This window comes from Macaca fascicularis, chromosome 1, assembly GCF_037993035.2.
Source record: "Macaca fascicularis isolate 582-1 chromosome 1, T2T-MFA8v1.1".
In the NCBI taxonomy this organism is placed as follows: Eukaryota; Metazoa; Chordata; class Mammalia; order Primates; family Cercopithecidae; genus Macaca; species Macaca fascicularis.
In genome coordinates, this window is record NC_088375.1 from 150014604 (window position 1) to 150030825 (window position 16222).

At 42.4% G+C, this 16222-nt stretch overlaps 1 long non-coding RNA gene across 1 annotated transcript; it reads right to left on the reverse strand.

Annotated features, from left to right (window-relative positions):
• Positions 1-12568: 12568 nt before the first annotated feature.
• On the reverse strand, positions 12569-15211 carry LOC135968710 (uncharacterized). Its single transcript, XR_010583653.2, has 3 exons — positions 15150-15211; positions 14256-14352; positions 12569-13909 (listed from the first exon to the last, which is right to left on the reverse strand). It is a non-coding gene; the product is annotated as an uncharacterized lncRNA (long non-coding RNA).
• Positions 15212-16222: the final 1011 nt, after the last annotated feature.

Below are 16222 nucleotides of genomic sequence, written 5' to 3' on the forward strand. Positions count from 1 at the left end.
CAAATATACATCTCAAATGTCTACTGTTACAGTAGATAGGTAGTCAGGCATGAGCAGGGCAGGAGAGGGCTCCCCCACCACCCACCAGGAGGTCAGGCGACCATCAGATGATGGTATGGCAGTTACCACACTGCCTCTGTCAAAAATGATCATTGGCAGCCAGGCCTAGGAGAGGCAGTTTCCTGATGGTTCATGGTTGTCACACTAACGTGATAATTGATTGCAGGCACCAGGGAGAGGCAATTTCCCAGATTAAAAACACTTGAAATTGGTAATCAGCTTCCAGTAAAATCTCAGGAATTAGGTGAGTGAACTTTAACATATGCATTAAGAGACAAAATGGCGGAGTATGGCCTCCCAGGGGCATTTCACTAGAAGAGGGAAGAAAGCCTCAGGTGAGCATGCATACAACTTCCTAAACACACTGTGCATGCTCACCTCCCGAGCACAAGGAGGGCACTGTGCGTGCAAGCGCCTACCCTAAGGGAAGAATTATGGGAAAAGGGACACAAGACCCTGGAAGTATGCCAGTATGTTCAACCCCAAGTCAAAAGGTCAGATGTCGCACTTATCCTTCAAGTCACCTGCTTGTGTCTCTTCCATGCGTACTTTCCTTTCTTTCCTGCTCTAAAGCTTTTTAATAAACTTCCACTCCTGCTCTGAAACTTGCCTCAGTCTCTTTTTCTGCGTTAAGCCCCTCTGTCGAGTTCTTTCTTCTGAGGAAGCAAGAATTTAGGTTACCGCAGGCCCATCAGTAATTTGGATATTCACCACCACTAACACCACCATCTATCTCAGTTTCCCATGTACATTAAAAACAATACTCATGCCTATCTGACATTACAATTTTCCCCTGGGATTTTAGACAACTCTCCTTCTACCACTTCATAACATACAAGCTGCAACCCTTCCAACCCCTACTTCCACAAGCTAACTTCCATTCTTTTTCAAGGTAGAGTATCATGTTTGTGGTATTGTTTTTGCATTTCTTAACCACTTAACATGTATAAAACTCTGCTACCATTTTTTATTAGGATCATATTTTTTAATGAGTCAGTGATGAATTATTATTATTATTATTTTTTGAGATGCAGTCTTGCTCTGTCCCTCAGGCTGGAGTGCAGTGGCACCATCTTGGCTCACTGCAAGCTCCGCCTCCTGGGTTCATGCCATTCTCCTGCCTCAGCCTCCCGAGTAGCTGGGACTACAGGTGCCCACCACCATACCCGACTATATTTTTGTATTTTTAGTAGAGACAGGGTTTCACCGTGTTAGCCAGGATGGTCTTGATCTCCTGACCTCATGATCCACCCGCCTCGGCCTCCTAGAGTGCTGGGATTACAGGCGTGAGCCACCAGCCCGGCCCTGATGAAATTTTTTACTGCTGTGCACCTAACTCCATTTTCCCCATAGGTCCTGTTATTTTTACTATAATTCTGCAAAACATGATTTTTTGGGACATATGTGTTGTATTAAAGCAGAGTTGATAAAAAAGAGCGCCTTTTGTCCCTCCACTTACCATATGCTGACTGCTGACAGTCTTTCAAAATTCCATGCCAGCTTTCCTGATTCTACACATCTGTAACAAAGTATTGTTTGAGGGACAGAAACTTTAAAAATTGAAAACAACCATCAAAAATACATCAAGCCCTTGCTGTGCCAGGCACAATACTAAGCCTTAGTAAGCCATTTATTTGACTTTTCCTAACAACTCTCTATGCAGAAGCTATTGTTACACTCACTTTATAGATGAGAAAACTAATGCAAAGAAAGGTAAAATTGCCCAGCGCCACACAGCTAATATGTGATGAAGAAGGCATGTGAACACCAGGAATCATTTTATAGCACATTTTCTACTGAATCTGATGAACTAGCAAGTGCCTGATTGCACGCTGCTCACTAGGGGTGTTGCCTGAGAGGTCTGGATGGGCTGAGCTTGAGAAAGGATCAACATGCCTTTGGCTAGAGACTTACTGCATCCATCCTTGGAAAAGGAAAAGAAATGGCCAGTGAAAAGTTCAAATTCTTACTTTGTGGATATAACATGTCCTAGTTGCCACAAGATTATGATGTTTTTCAGCCATGTCCATGAAATCATCTTTGCAAAAATAACAATGAAAAAACAATGACAGTGAAAGGGATCTATCTGATCTAACCAACTCCCATCTTGCCTTGAACCTCCAGTCTGCTTTAGTCATTCCTGGGTTTGGGCCAAGCTAACTCTGGGAGAAATTTATAGTTTAAATGATAACAGCCCTTCCCCAAAACTAAACCACCTTTGTAAAGCAAATGAAAGACCACCAGGTTAGGTGGATGACAGGAGCATGAACTCTGCTAAGGTGTAGACCTAAACAATTACTAGCCATTTTTCTGGAGGTCACAAGATTTGCAACTTCCCCCAATTACTCCTGCAGATAACATTACTACCGTAGAACTTAAGATTGGTCTTTTGAGATGTCTTTTCCGACTTTTATATTTCTGACTACCATGGCTCCACTTGGACCTGCCAACCAGTCCTGTGGCCCCACCAAGAAGCAAACTCTGCACACCTCTATGATTGCACCCCCAACCAATCAGCAGTACCCATTCCCTTGCCTGCCAAACCATCCTTGAAAAACCCTAGCCTCCAAATTTTCAGGGATGCCTATTTGAGTAAGACTCCAGTATCCTGTTCAGCTGGCTCTGTGTGAATTAAACTCTTTCTCTGTTGCAATGCTTCTGTCTTGATAAATTGGTTCTATATAGGCAGTGGGCAAAATGAACCAATTTGGCAGTTACACTCAAGACAGTGGATCTTTGTGTAGGTTATTCAACAGTGTTGTGCCGGCCTACAGGACAAAACACTAAGCTCACAGAAGAGTGTTCACTTAGAAGAAAGCAACACTAATGATCCACACAACATCCTGAATTTGTGTTATGTCCCAGAAAGCCTTATCATAAATTCAGTAATTCTGGTTAATCTACCAAGATAAGTGTGTTTGATTTTGTAAGGTATACGGCAGTGATCTCCTATTTTGGTGTTTTTCAATAAAGTTTTGGTTACGGACAAATAAAAAATTGATGAAATTTTATTTTCCTTTAATATCAGCTTAAATGGTTCTTACAACTGTAAAGCTTTTCCTGACTCTGTAGGGAGGCAGTCACAACTCTGCTCTCAGAACTGAACTTTCTTTTATTCATTTGGCAAATGTTTATTGAGTACTTATTAGGATTGCTATGCTAGGTGCTGGGATTCTAACATGGAAGGTGACTTGGCCATTGTCCTCAGAAACTAACAAACTACTGGAGGAAATAAGCCAATGGGCCACTTAGAGCAGTTGAATAAGTGCTCAATAAAAGTTTTGGAGGGCTCTGAGGCAGGGAAGAAGGGGAGAAGCATGTTTAGCCTGCGGAATAGGAGGTCAGAGAGGATGCTTGAGTTAAGTATTGAAGAGTGAACAGTACAGATAGAGGGAACAGAACATACAAGGTCAGAGGTGTGGAACCATGTGACCTTCAGGGAAATTACAAATGGCTCTGTATGAACAAAGTGAAGGGTGTGGGAGACCAGTGGGAGGGGTAGAGAGGAGCCGGGTTAAAAGGGTCTCAGATTCAAGGAGTTTTGAATTTACCCTGAAGGCTTAGTGATGTGCTTGGTCAAGCACAACTGTGACCCAGAGTGTTCCCTCTCTCTCTCGTCACAGCATTGTGCGTATCCCTCTATTAAAGCATTTATTACAAATGCCTTAACTGCATATCCTTCTGTCATAGCATTTATCACAATTCTAATTTCCAAATGGAGTATTGCTGAAGAGAAAGCAAAATGGAGATGAGACCAGGTTGCAGTAATCCAAGCAAGAAGTGACTGAGAGGAAGGCATGGTCCTACAGGTAGACTCTGATTGGATGTCGGGGTTAAGTAAAATAATCTAGGTTGATTTCCGGCTCAGAGAGCAGTGGATGAAAGGGCTTACAAAGAACAGCTTTAAGGGATTGAGCAGAAAATAGTCTAGTCAGCAGACCTGGGTTGCCTGTGTGTTAACCCCAGCAAAGGTCTGTCTTCAAGACTGGAAAATGACCTCTAAGTCTTATACATTCTGCCTGCTAAGAGTGCTTTTGCATTCCTGAGGCCTTGGCCAAGCTGTACCAGTGTGACTAGATAAGTTTATCCTAACAATGTGATTTATGGTGAATGCCTTTTTCGCCTGTGGGCTGGAGTCTGAGTAGCTGAGATCAGTCACTTGGGTAGGCACTGCATACCTATGTGATGACCCCCGATAAAAACAACAAAAAACCCTGAGCACCAAGTCTTGGGTGAACTTCTGTGGCAACACTTCACATGTATTGTCACATATTGCTGTGACTCCACTGGGAGAAGATACCTGAAAGTTTGTGCTTGCTTTCTCCAAGACTTTGCTCAGGTGCCTGCCCCTTTGCTGATTTTAATCTGTATCCTTTTGCAGTAATAAATCATGACCACAAGTATAACAGCTTTTCTGAGTCCTGTGAGTCCTTCTAGTTCATGTGAGTTCATCAAGCTTAAGGGTGATCTTAGGGACCCCTGACACAGGGATAATGAATTGTTCTGGACATGTTGAATTTAAGGGTCTCTGAGCCATTCACGTTCATGTGGATGAACTCGGGTTTTTATTAGGGGTCATCAGGTAGGTAAGCAGTGCCTACCCATGTGACTGCGACTGTTGGCATTTGGATATATAAGTTTGGAGCTCAACAGAGAGGTCTGGAATAGATATTGATATCTGAGAGCCAATACATAAGTGGCTATTGAAGCTAGGGGCATACATGAGGTCACAAAAAAGAGATAGATGGTAGAATGAGAAGCAGAAAGTGGAGACTTGGATATCACTGGCATTCAAAAATCAAATGTGCAGGCATGGTGGCATGTGCCTATAGTCCCAGCTACTTGGGAAACTGTGGCAGAAAGTTTGCTTGAGCCCAGGAGTTCAGCAGTGAACTATTATCACACCACTGCACTCCAGCCTGGCCAACAGAGTGACACCCTGTCTATACTTGAGAAAGAAAGAAGAGAAAGGAAAAGAAAAGAAAAAGAAAAAAGGCAAATATGGAAGCAAAGGCTCCTTTTATGGAGTGAAGAGACAGAAGGTTGAGAGTCAATATCAAGAATATATCTAGGCCAGGCATGGTGGTTCTTGTCTGTAATCCCAGCACTTTGGGAGGCTGAGGCAGGCGGATTGCTTGAGCCCAGGAGTTTGAGACAAGCCTGGGCAACATAGTGAAACCCTCCCTCTATAAAAAATACAAAAATTAGCTAGGCATGGTGGTGTGCTTGTAGTCCCAGTTACTCAGAAGGCTGAAGCGGGCATCACTTGAGCCCAGGAGGTCAGGTTGAGGCTGCAGTGAGTCATGATAGCACCACTGCACTCCAACGTGGGTGACAGAGCAAGACCCTGTCTCAAAAAAAAAAAAAAAAAAAAAAAAAAAAAAGGCACCCTTACGAAGGAGAGAATTCCAAGGAAGTTCAAATGTTATAAAGAAAACAATATATACAAAAACACTGGCAGTATTGTGGTCATTAGTAACTTTAAGGAGAGTTCCTCTGCATTTCCTAAGCTAATGTAACCAATATTTATTGAGCACCTGCTGTGTCCTGAGCCCTCATGAACTCAGTATAAAAGGAGACTCCCAGGTAATTTATCTTGAGTGGGTATCTCCCTGGAGAGAGTGCAGCGGTGGGGAACTCCTCAGTCCCTCGCGAGAGTGGGAGGATGGTTGTATGTCCTGAGCTGTATCTTAAAGGATAAGTAGGAGTGAACCAGGAGGGATATGTCCAGGGCACCACTCACAGTGGGGTTTTGGGTAGCATAAAGGGCAAAGCAGGGGACCAGACACCAGGCCAGCAAGAAAGTCTGGAATCTGATCCCTCAAGGGAAGCTTGGGCATTATCCTGAAGGCATTTCCTGGAAACACTGAAGGATGTAATACAGAGGAGTAAAAAGATGACTCACACTTTAAATAATAATTCACTTGGCAGTTCTGAGAATGACCTAAGGGAAACAGATCAGGGGGCAAGAAGGGCTCTTTGAAGACCAATGCACCAGTCCTGGTGTTTGGGTGTGTGGGTATGAAGTTCTTTCATTTGCAGTTCCTATATGAGTTTATTTTTCTGCCTTAACTAAGGTCCCTGAGAAAAACAGAACCATGTTTTATGCTTTTATAAATTTCCTCTTTCTCTCCAAGCTGAGCATGTGGTCCATCATGAGCCATCTGGGAAAATACACTTTTATACTGGGAACCTTTCTGACATATGCATGCTTTTCAGGAAAGTGGAAAGTATATCCTCATTGAAAATTAGTTTCAGATTTGAGATACATTGTAGGACTCAATATATTGCCCTTATTAGAAGGCAAATCTTTTACTGTCATACACATGACTAAGCTGGACCTCAGAAAGAATTCATTTCTGTTTTCTACATTTAATCGACATGAAGGTTTATTCATCCCTACCGTTATTAATATCAAGAAAATGGACAGAGGCACTAGCATTATTTTAATCAGATTAGTTCTAGATAATGGGTGAATTATCCTAGGAAGAAGAACTAAAACCCGACCCCTGGCAAACTCCTAATGATGAGTCTGTACTGCTATCATTGGTGGTGTCCCTCGGCAGCTCACAGCCATGTTAGGTGAATGTGGGCCTGTGGGGAAGTCCTGTAGTGCTCCCTGGAGAGCTTGGGGAGAGATCACCAGCAGTACCCAGTTGTTTAGTAACCACGCTCTGATTGGTGCATCTCATAATCAGTAGTGCTGGGCACCTGTCATATCTAGAACAAGTTTCTGCTGGCAGCCGAAGTCCACTGTTGGCTTTGACATTTTGGTTCTTAGAGGATGGTGATAATGGTCGTGTGTAACCCACCAAGAAGTTAACTGTTCATAGCAGCTTTGAGTGTAATAACTCCTGGTTATACTAGCCTAAAAAGGCTTTCTGCAAGAAATGCAGTATAAATTGGGCCTCCAAAATCTAGGTTTCTCTGTGCCTTTTTAAAATTAAAACTTTAAAAAAATGCCTGGAGCTAAAAAGAGAGAAAAAATAGAATTTACTCATCTATGGATTATTAAAAACCCAACATGCTCTATGACATAGAAAAGTAAGCATATATGTTCTTATTCAAAAATTTCATCAGACATGTGTATTTCATCAGACTGATAGGGCAAAACTGATATTTAAGATCAGAAGTACACCTGAAAGGTCAGGACTCTGGTATCCACCTAAACCATGGTAGAGCATATGTAACGCTGGGAGAGAAAAACTTAAGTTGGGATGTTGAATGGACGGCTGTTGCTGGATTTGTATTGAACTGATGCTTCTTTGCTTCAGAAACAGCTCTTCTGGCACGATGGTGACCTGCCATGGAAAATGCTGGGTCCCAACGCCCAAGTGACTGTAGCTGTGGTTCAGCCAGGACCTGAGCATTTAGGTCACCTGTTGTCAGACATGCAACACTGTCAACATAGGTAAGTTTCCATTTTTTATGAGCCATGTTAAAAAAGGTAAAATTAAACAGGTGGAAATCATTTTAGTAATAGGTTTTATCTAACCCAATATATCTAAACTATTATCATTTGAAACTATAATCAATGTAAAATTGCCAACTGATTTTACATTTTTTTCATACTCAATCTTTGAAATCCAGTGTATATTTTATACTTACAGCACATCTCAGTTCAGACCAGCCACCTTTCAAGGCCTCAATAACCGCAGGTACTTAGGCTTTCGTATTGGACTTCACAGCTCTACGAGTGGACCCAGAAAGAATATTTAAAGGGAAAACACTCTATTTCCATTAAGCAAAAACAACTTATTTTCTAGCAGTACTTATAGGAATACCTTTTTTGTTGTCATTAAATTCCATCCTCTTTTCCACGATAAGGTTGCTATTATTAAGAAACTTAATTTGGTGAAACAGAGACTACAATAGTTACCATGTGAGATGTAGCACGTTAAAAAACGCTATGTGAACACAGAGAAGAAAATCAAAGACCCCAAGATAAAATTAAAACTGCATTTCCCTATAGCATAGTGATGTTGACTTAATTAACCATCTGTTTATCTCAATGCACCTATACCTTTTCTGGAGCTTTCATTTCCCCACAGCTCACTATATTCCTTTTCTAGTGCAGCATTAACAAGTTACCACAAACTTGGAGGCTTAAAATAACACATTATTATTTCACAGTTCCTGTGGGTCAGCAGCCTGGACACAGCTTACCTGGGTCCACTGCTCGGGAGGATCTCACAAGGCTTCAATCAAGATGTCAGCCCAGGCTGTGGTCTCCACTGAGGCTCCAAGGGAAAGACCCTGCTTCCAAGCTCACCTAAGTTGTTTGCAAAATTTGGTTCTTCGCAGCTGTAGAAAGGAGGGCTTCAGTTTATTTCTAGCTATGCGGTGGGGCGGGGTGAGGGAGCTGCCCTCAGATCCTAGAGGTCACCCACAATTCCTTGCCACTTGTCTATGCTGCACAGAGGCGGCCCACGCATTTCAGCTTGCTTTGCCAAAGCTAGCAACGAAAGACTCCAGCAAGACACATTCTATCATCTTATGTATGCAATCCTGTGCAGGCAATCACGGACATGTCCATCACATACGTAACCACGTCCACTCCATCACCTTTGCTGTATTCTTTTGGCCCACTCAAAGGGTGTGGACTAGTTAGGGAGTGAGAATCAGCCCTCTTAAGTCAGCCTTCGCTATTTCATGTGCCAGCTTTCTAGAATATTGATCCTTTTGGTATTTTAAGTCATATCTGTTGTCATTGGAAATCCTCTTTGAAGTAGAAAGGACAGAGCTCACAAAATATAAACCGCACCACTATTCCTGCCTGTCATTTAGACGTTTGCCAGGGTAGCAGGTTGATTTCAGTCTTTTCACGGAGTTTACTCTTTGATATGATGATATCTTTACCCCCATAATTAATTTTATTTTTATTTTTGAGACATGGTCTCATTCTGTTACTCAGGCTGTAGTGCAGTGGTGCGATCTCGGCTCACTGCAAGCTCAACCAGCCCAGGTTCAAGAGATCCTCCCACCTCAGCTTCCTGGGACCACCCCAGTGGGACCACTGGCGCAAACCACCATGCCCAGCTAATTTTTAAAAATTCTTTGTAGAGAGGGGGTTTCACTATGTTGCTCAAGCTGGTCTCAAATTCCTGGGCTCAAGTGATCCGCTTGCTTCGTACTCCTTTGGGATTCCACAAAGTGCTGAGATTACAGGTGTGAGCCACCACGCCTGCCCCCTGCATAATTAATTTTAAATTAATCTCCACATTTCATTCTCTTGGGCTAGATTTCGGGGGAGGGGCCTAATTTAGATGGCGTGTGCCCCATTGGGTGAATCAAATAAAAGCATAGCTGCCCTGGGCCGGGCGTGGTGGCTCATGCCTGTAAATCCCAGCACTTTGGGAAGCCGAGGTGGGCAGATCACGAGGTCAGGAGATCGAGACCATCCTGACTAACACGGTGAAACTCCGTCTCTACTAAAAATACAAAAAATTAGCCGGACGTGGTGGCGGGCGCCTATAGTCCCAGCTACTCGGGAGGCTGAGGCAGGAGAATGGCGTGAACCCGGGAGGCGGAGCTTACAGTGAGCTGAGATCGTGCCATTGCACTCCAGCCTGGGCGACAGAGCCAGACTGTGTCTCACAAAAAAAAAAAAAAAAAAAAAAGGGCATAGCTGCCCTGGCATGGATCTGTGAACAAAAGTTCTCTGAAAAGAAATTTGGAAGAAAGACTTCATTCAGGAACAGTTCACAAGCTTTCTGTGTAAACCAGTTACTTTCCAGAGAACAAAGGGAGGGTCCTGGTTTTATAGTAAAAGTTCACGCTCAGGTTCCCAATCAGCTCCATTTTATGCAAATGAAGGCTTTAAATTTGCTTAGTTCTGATTGGTTGATGCAGCTGCATTCTGACTAGTAGATAGAACTGAGTCCTAATTGGTTCTTTCAGATGAGCTCTGATTGGCTGCTTTAGGTGAGCTCCGAAAGCCCCAGTTAAACTTAAGGTTGGGGTTTCCAGGGAAACTCTGAGTATGTGAGCTCTAGTCAGCAAATGGCCTGGCCACTTGGCTCTCTTTACAATTTTGGCCCAGTTAGGTACTTGGGATTCATCTTGAAGGACTGGCTTTTGAAGGATTTGTTCTGTGAGCACTTATGAACCTGAGAGGCCGGGAAGGCAGAGTGAAAACCAGAACCCTTGGCACCCATCAGTTAGCACAGGATCATTTCCTGGATCATCAGGATCCCTTATAAATGTGTCTAATGGCCAACTTGCAGAGAGAGCTGTTGTTGATACACTCTTCTGAGTTTCCCTCTGTGAACACCTTCATCTGGTTCATATAGGAAAATTAAGGAAGCCGAATTTTTGGGAGAGTGATTGAAATTGTGGAATAATCAAAGCAAACCAATGGCAGCTTGTGTTTAAAATTAAAGACCAACTGTAAAGCACGGCATTTACCTATAGTAATTTCTAAAAGTTATCAACAGAGTGAAACAACACCCAGTGGGCCATGACCATGTCAACTTTGGCTCATTCCTCAGAAACTAGATGGTGTCAGGGCTCCATGTTCATGGACACCATGAGGGGAGCCTCCTAGCAATGACCCTCTTCTCTCCTGCAGGAAGTCCAAGGTCCTTTCCATGACAGTCTTATTCCCAAATAGCATTTGCTTTCAACCCATGGTATTTCCATATTCCATGAAGAAAACTAAAAATATAGACGAATCACCCTGCAAGTATCCAGAGAGTTTCCAGGGGGTTTCACACACACACACACACACGTTTAGTGGGGATCTTTTAGGTCAATACATATAGATCTACATCATTATTAGTTGTTGCTTGGTGGTCTACTGCATGAATGGTTAGTAATTGTTTAATTTTTCCTAGTTAGACAATAAAGATTTTTAAAGAATATATCTTTGCGTATTTGCTAATTTATTTGATTAAGATAAATTCCTGAAATTGGAATTGTTAAACCAAGAAATATGCATATTTTTAAGGCTTTTGTTATGTTTTGTCAAATGATCCTCAGAAAGAATGTTATCAATTCACACTTCCACTAGCACTACAGGATAGAACTATTTGGTATTTTTTATGTTGTTACCTTTGCTGGTTTTATAAATAAAATATTCTCTTGTTCTTCTTGTCTTTTTTTCCTTTTACTACTGAACTTGAATTTTTTCCCCATTTTCATTAGCCATTTATATTTTTTATCCTTCAAGTCTTTACTACTTTTCAATGAGGCCTCCCTGACCACCCTACTTCAAATTGCAAACAAACCCCTTGACCCCTGACATTCCTGACATCCCTTTACCTTGCTCTGCTTTATCTTTTTTCCTATTGTAATAATCATTTCTAACATAATATATAATATACTTATTTACTAATAAGTACTTCCTCCCCAGCCAAGTTCTGGGAAGTGGAGGGGACTCTGATCACATCGAATATACAGCCTCTTCCTTGGCTTAGATAAGAGACAAGACAAGCTCTTATTCTTCTGGCACTGCAGCTCCTGTCCTTAGATGACTCCGGGATAGTTATTTGACCTGGACTTAAAGGTTATTCCCAAACTGCATGGAACATGTAGAATATGATGTGACTTCCTAATTTTTTGTTCATGTATATGCATACATACGTATAAACGCACACCCACACTAATATTTATCTGTATATATTTATAAGTGTGTGACTATTTTAACATTTTAAAGTTTATGAACTGGGGTATGTTTTATGCTCAGTGTATACATTAAATATACTTGGCTTCTTTTTCTGAAAAGCTGTTATTTATTATTTAGGTCCAGCTGATTACATCTTAAAATAATAAAATATATAGGCTGGGTGTGGTGGCTCACACCTGTAATCCCAGCACTTTGGGAGGCTGAGGTGGGTTGATCACAAGGTCAGGAATCGAGACCATCTTGGCTAACACGGTGAAACCCCATCTCTACTAAAAATACAAAAACTTAGCCGGGTGTGGTGGTGGGCGCCTGTGGTCCCAGCTACTCGGGAGGCTGAGGCAGAATGGCGCGAATCCGGGGGGCGGAGCTTGCAGTGAGCAGAGATCAAGCCACTGCACTCCAGCCTGGGTGACAGAGCGAGAAAATAGTAATAATAATAATAATAAAAGATATAAAATGAACACTAGTACCACTGACAACTCTAGACCTCTTGAAAAATTGTTACAATAAGAATATCATTTGCTGGCCGGGCGCGGTGGCTCAAGCCTGTAATCTCAGCACTTTGGGAGGCCGAGACGGGCGGATCATGAGGTCAGGAGATCGAGACCATCCTGGCTAACACGGTGAAACCCCATCTTTACTAAAAAAATACAAAAAAACTAGTTGGGCGAGGTGGCGGGCGCCTGTAGTCCCAGCTACTCGGGAGGCTGAGGCAGGAGAATGGCGTAAACCCGGGAGGCGGAGCTTGCAGTGAGCTGAGATCCAGCCACTGCACTCCAGCCTGGGCGACAGAGCGAGACTCCGTCTCAAAAAAAAAAAAAAAAAACAAAAAAAAAACATTTGCTTAAATTTGTTAAAGAAGCATTCTGGCATTCTTATTACTAATGTTTAGTCTCTTTTATTATTTATTTCAGAACAGAGTCATCCAATAAATCTTTACAGAGTGTCTACTATATGTTAGACACAGTTCTAGGTACATAGGATACGTTAGACTACAGTTGGGTTAGCAGGTTTTTTCTCTCAAGGGCCAGATAATAAATATTTTAAGCTTTGCTAACCGAGAGGTAAAATCGAGAATATTAATGTAGTTACTTACATAATAAGAGAGAAAACAAATTTCCACAATTTTCTTATTGATGAAATTCATAACCAAATAACAGTATTCAGTTTTAAAGTTAGTTTTCTCTACCTTCAAAATTAATTGCAAATCTTCATTGGTTAATGTCAACTTGCAATGAGATTTTACATATTTTGTCCTTAAAAATGTCCTTTCACACAGATAGGTTCTGCCTAATACCAACATCTTTCCATGAACATATCATTTTAATTGAACATATTTATTGTTTGGAAAGTGCTTATAGAATTCGGTTCTTGGCTTAATATTTGTCATTTAGTATGTTATTACATTCCAAATTAATCACTTCCAAGTGGAGATTAGGTGAAGCTCTTTAATTGTAATTTAAATGGACTTTGAAATATGAAATTTTCATTGCATTTGCTTTGAGGTCTGTCACAAATCACTGAAAGTGCAAACAAACCCCTTGACCCCTGACATTCCTGACATCCCAACCAATCTACAGTACAGGATGCCAACCCGCATTTGGAAATACAAGGCGAGGGGTTCATTCCACCAGAAGATGGAGTTGGCAATGGAAGTGGTCAGGACTTCAGGCGATGTGCAGGTTCTAGTCGTCACAGCATCTGAGCAGAAACCCAATCCCATGGGCCAGGCCAGTGGTTCTCACCCACAGCTATGTGGCAGGAAATTAACTATAATACAGTATTAATGTTTGTGAATGAATTATTTTTCTAATATGATTTAGGCCCAATTCAAGCATATCCTTACTGTTGTTCCTACACAATCACAGTTTATTCTTTTTTTTTTTTTTTTTTTTTTGAGAGAGGTATGGTCTAACTATTAGTATGCAGGATGTGTGCTGTGCACATAAACATCACCAGGTGAGGACTGGAGGAAAAAACCACTCACCTGAGATGCAAGACTGCTATCAAGAAATGACCCGCTAAATAAAAACAAAACAAAAACAGAAATGACCCACCGCAGTAGTCCTGTAGGAGCCCAGAGCTCACCACCTCAGAGACCATGGTAATGGCAATGAAGTAACTCTACATCCCACATGTCCCTGGATCACAGGCTACTGATGGATTGCTGGTGTTGGTTTTCTCCAGAACTGGATGACTCTCGTTTTAGTCCATTTTCTGTTGCTATAACAGAACACCACAGACTGGGTAATTTATGAAGAAAAAAAAGTGTATTTGGCTTACAGTTCTGGAAACTGGGGAGTCCAAGAATATGGTGCTGGCATCTGTAAGGACCTTCCTGCTGCATCATAACACAGCAGATGGCATGACATGGCAAGAGGGCAAGAAAGCCACAGAGAGCTTGCTTTCACAACGAAGCCACTCCCACAATAATGAACCACTCCCATGATGGTGACATCCATTCATTCATGAGAGCGGAGCCACCATTAATCGATTTATGAGAACAGAGGGATTAAGTTTCCAACACACAACTTTTAGGGGACACATTCAAACCATAGCAGCTTTTTACCTGCAGGTTGAAGTTGATCACTTCCACACTGAAGTCACAGGGTATTCTTCTCATTGAGGTTTGGAAGGAGTTGTCTAAAGCTTTCCTCCTGGAATTCCTGCAGAAAATAGTTAACTTAAACCCATTGCTGCCTGACCCTGGCTGGGGGAGGGTGGTCAGAAATGAGGTGCCCCAAATCAGGATACTAGAGTTGTATTGAGTATTTACTTTCTGGAAGCTGCCTGTGCATGTACGTCCACCTTCTGAGAAACCCCTTTTTTCCCTAATAAACTACAAAGGAAAGTGAGGGGAATGGGGGCAGTAGTGCTGACGGCAGGAGAGATAGTAGAAGCTCTGAAAATGCTGCCTCCAGGCCCTACCTTCCTTTTGCTCTGCTCATATGTACTGGAGAGAGGAAGGCTCTCTCCTTAAACAATAACCTTCGCAGAAATCCTATTCGCAGCTCCCCAAGGCTGAGAGTGAATTTTCAGAAGATGAATTATTGTATCATATACTTGGCTTAACTTAATATCTGGGTAAATGGAGCTAGCATTGGCTCAGTTTGGCGAGGCTTGTTCTGGGAGCCTCATTTTCTTTTCTCCCTGAGGACAGGATCACGCGCACGATGTCCTTGTGCCCCACAAAGTTCTATTCCCCCACTGTCACCAACTGCAGTGAGAAAGGGAGCTCGGAAAAGGGGTTCTCGAAGTAGTCTAGAGCAAAAGGGCTATCCCTCAGGGCCAGCATGGTGTGCACATGAATGTCATCTTAGATAGTTCATTTTGTCTGGACACATTGATTCAGCTACAGCAATTAACTGCATGGTGGCTTGAGCTCTATTCCTGGTGGCTGGGTGTCCAAACTGGTCCTTGATCTGTGCTCATAGTCACAGGAGCCACAGCCTGCAAGACTCACCTCTGAACACAATGAACACTTAGCACGGGCAGTGAGAAAGCTGTTTATCATCCTCTGCTCCTGGGGAAAGAGAAGAATAAATCCTAATGTGAAAGTTCTGACTTTAGGTGAGCTATTTCACCTTATCCTGTCCTCAAAAGTCATCTCTAAATGTTCCTGCTTCTTATTTTCAAGCTTAGACGGCCTATCTTTCTTCACTCATATGTATCCCAAGAGAAACTTGGGTGTAGCGGGGCCAGAGGATAGGTGTCCTTGCAATCCAGTTTGATCCTAGAAGGGGTGAGTCTGCCCTCGCCCTTTAGGATAATATGCCAAATTAGGGTAACAGGAGGGATGCAATTCTCCTATGGTTGAGTGTATACTTTTTAAACAGCCAAAAAATGCACAAATAAGAATAAGGCAAGATGTGGCCGGGCACGGTGGCTCACGGCTATAATCCCAGCTCTTTGGGAGGCCGAGGCAAGCAGATCACCTGAGGTTGGGAGTGTGAGACCAGCCTGACCAACATGGAGAAACCCTGTCTCTACTAAAAATAAAAAATTAGCCAGGTGTGGTGGTGAGTGCCTGTAATCCCAGCCACTCAAGAGGCTGAGGCAGGAGAATTGCTTGAACCTGGGAGGCGGAGGTTGTGGTGAGCCGAGATCGTGCCATTGCGCTCCAGCCTGGGCAACAAGAGGGAAACTGTCTCAAAAAACAAACAAACAAACAAACAAACAAACAGAATAAGGCAAGATGTAAACTATGTGACTTAACGGAAAAATTCATACTGGTTGCTCAGCCAGGTCAGAATTAGATGAGCATCTTCTATGGGGTCAAGTATAAGTACCCACGTCTTAAAAACTGCTTCTGTGTCCCCACTCAGCTCAAGATTTAGGCTTTGAAACTGGTAAATAAAGCGGCACCAGAAAGTGTTGAGCATCAAACTGGTCAATTAATAGTTACAGAGGTTCAGGTCAGAGTATCTCTGTCTAAACAGTCCCTGAGAGAGATAATCATCCCACCAGTTCTGAGAAATGTAGAGAGAACTTGTATCTTAAGTGACTCATTTAACATAAAAGCAGCCTATTAAGTAG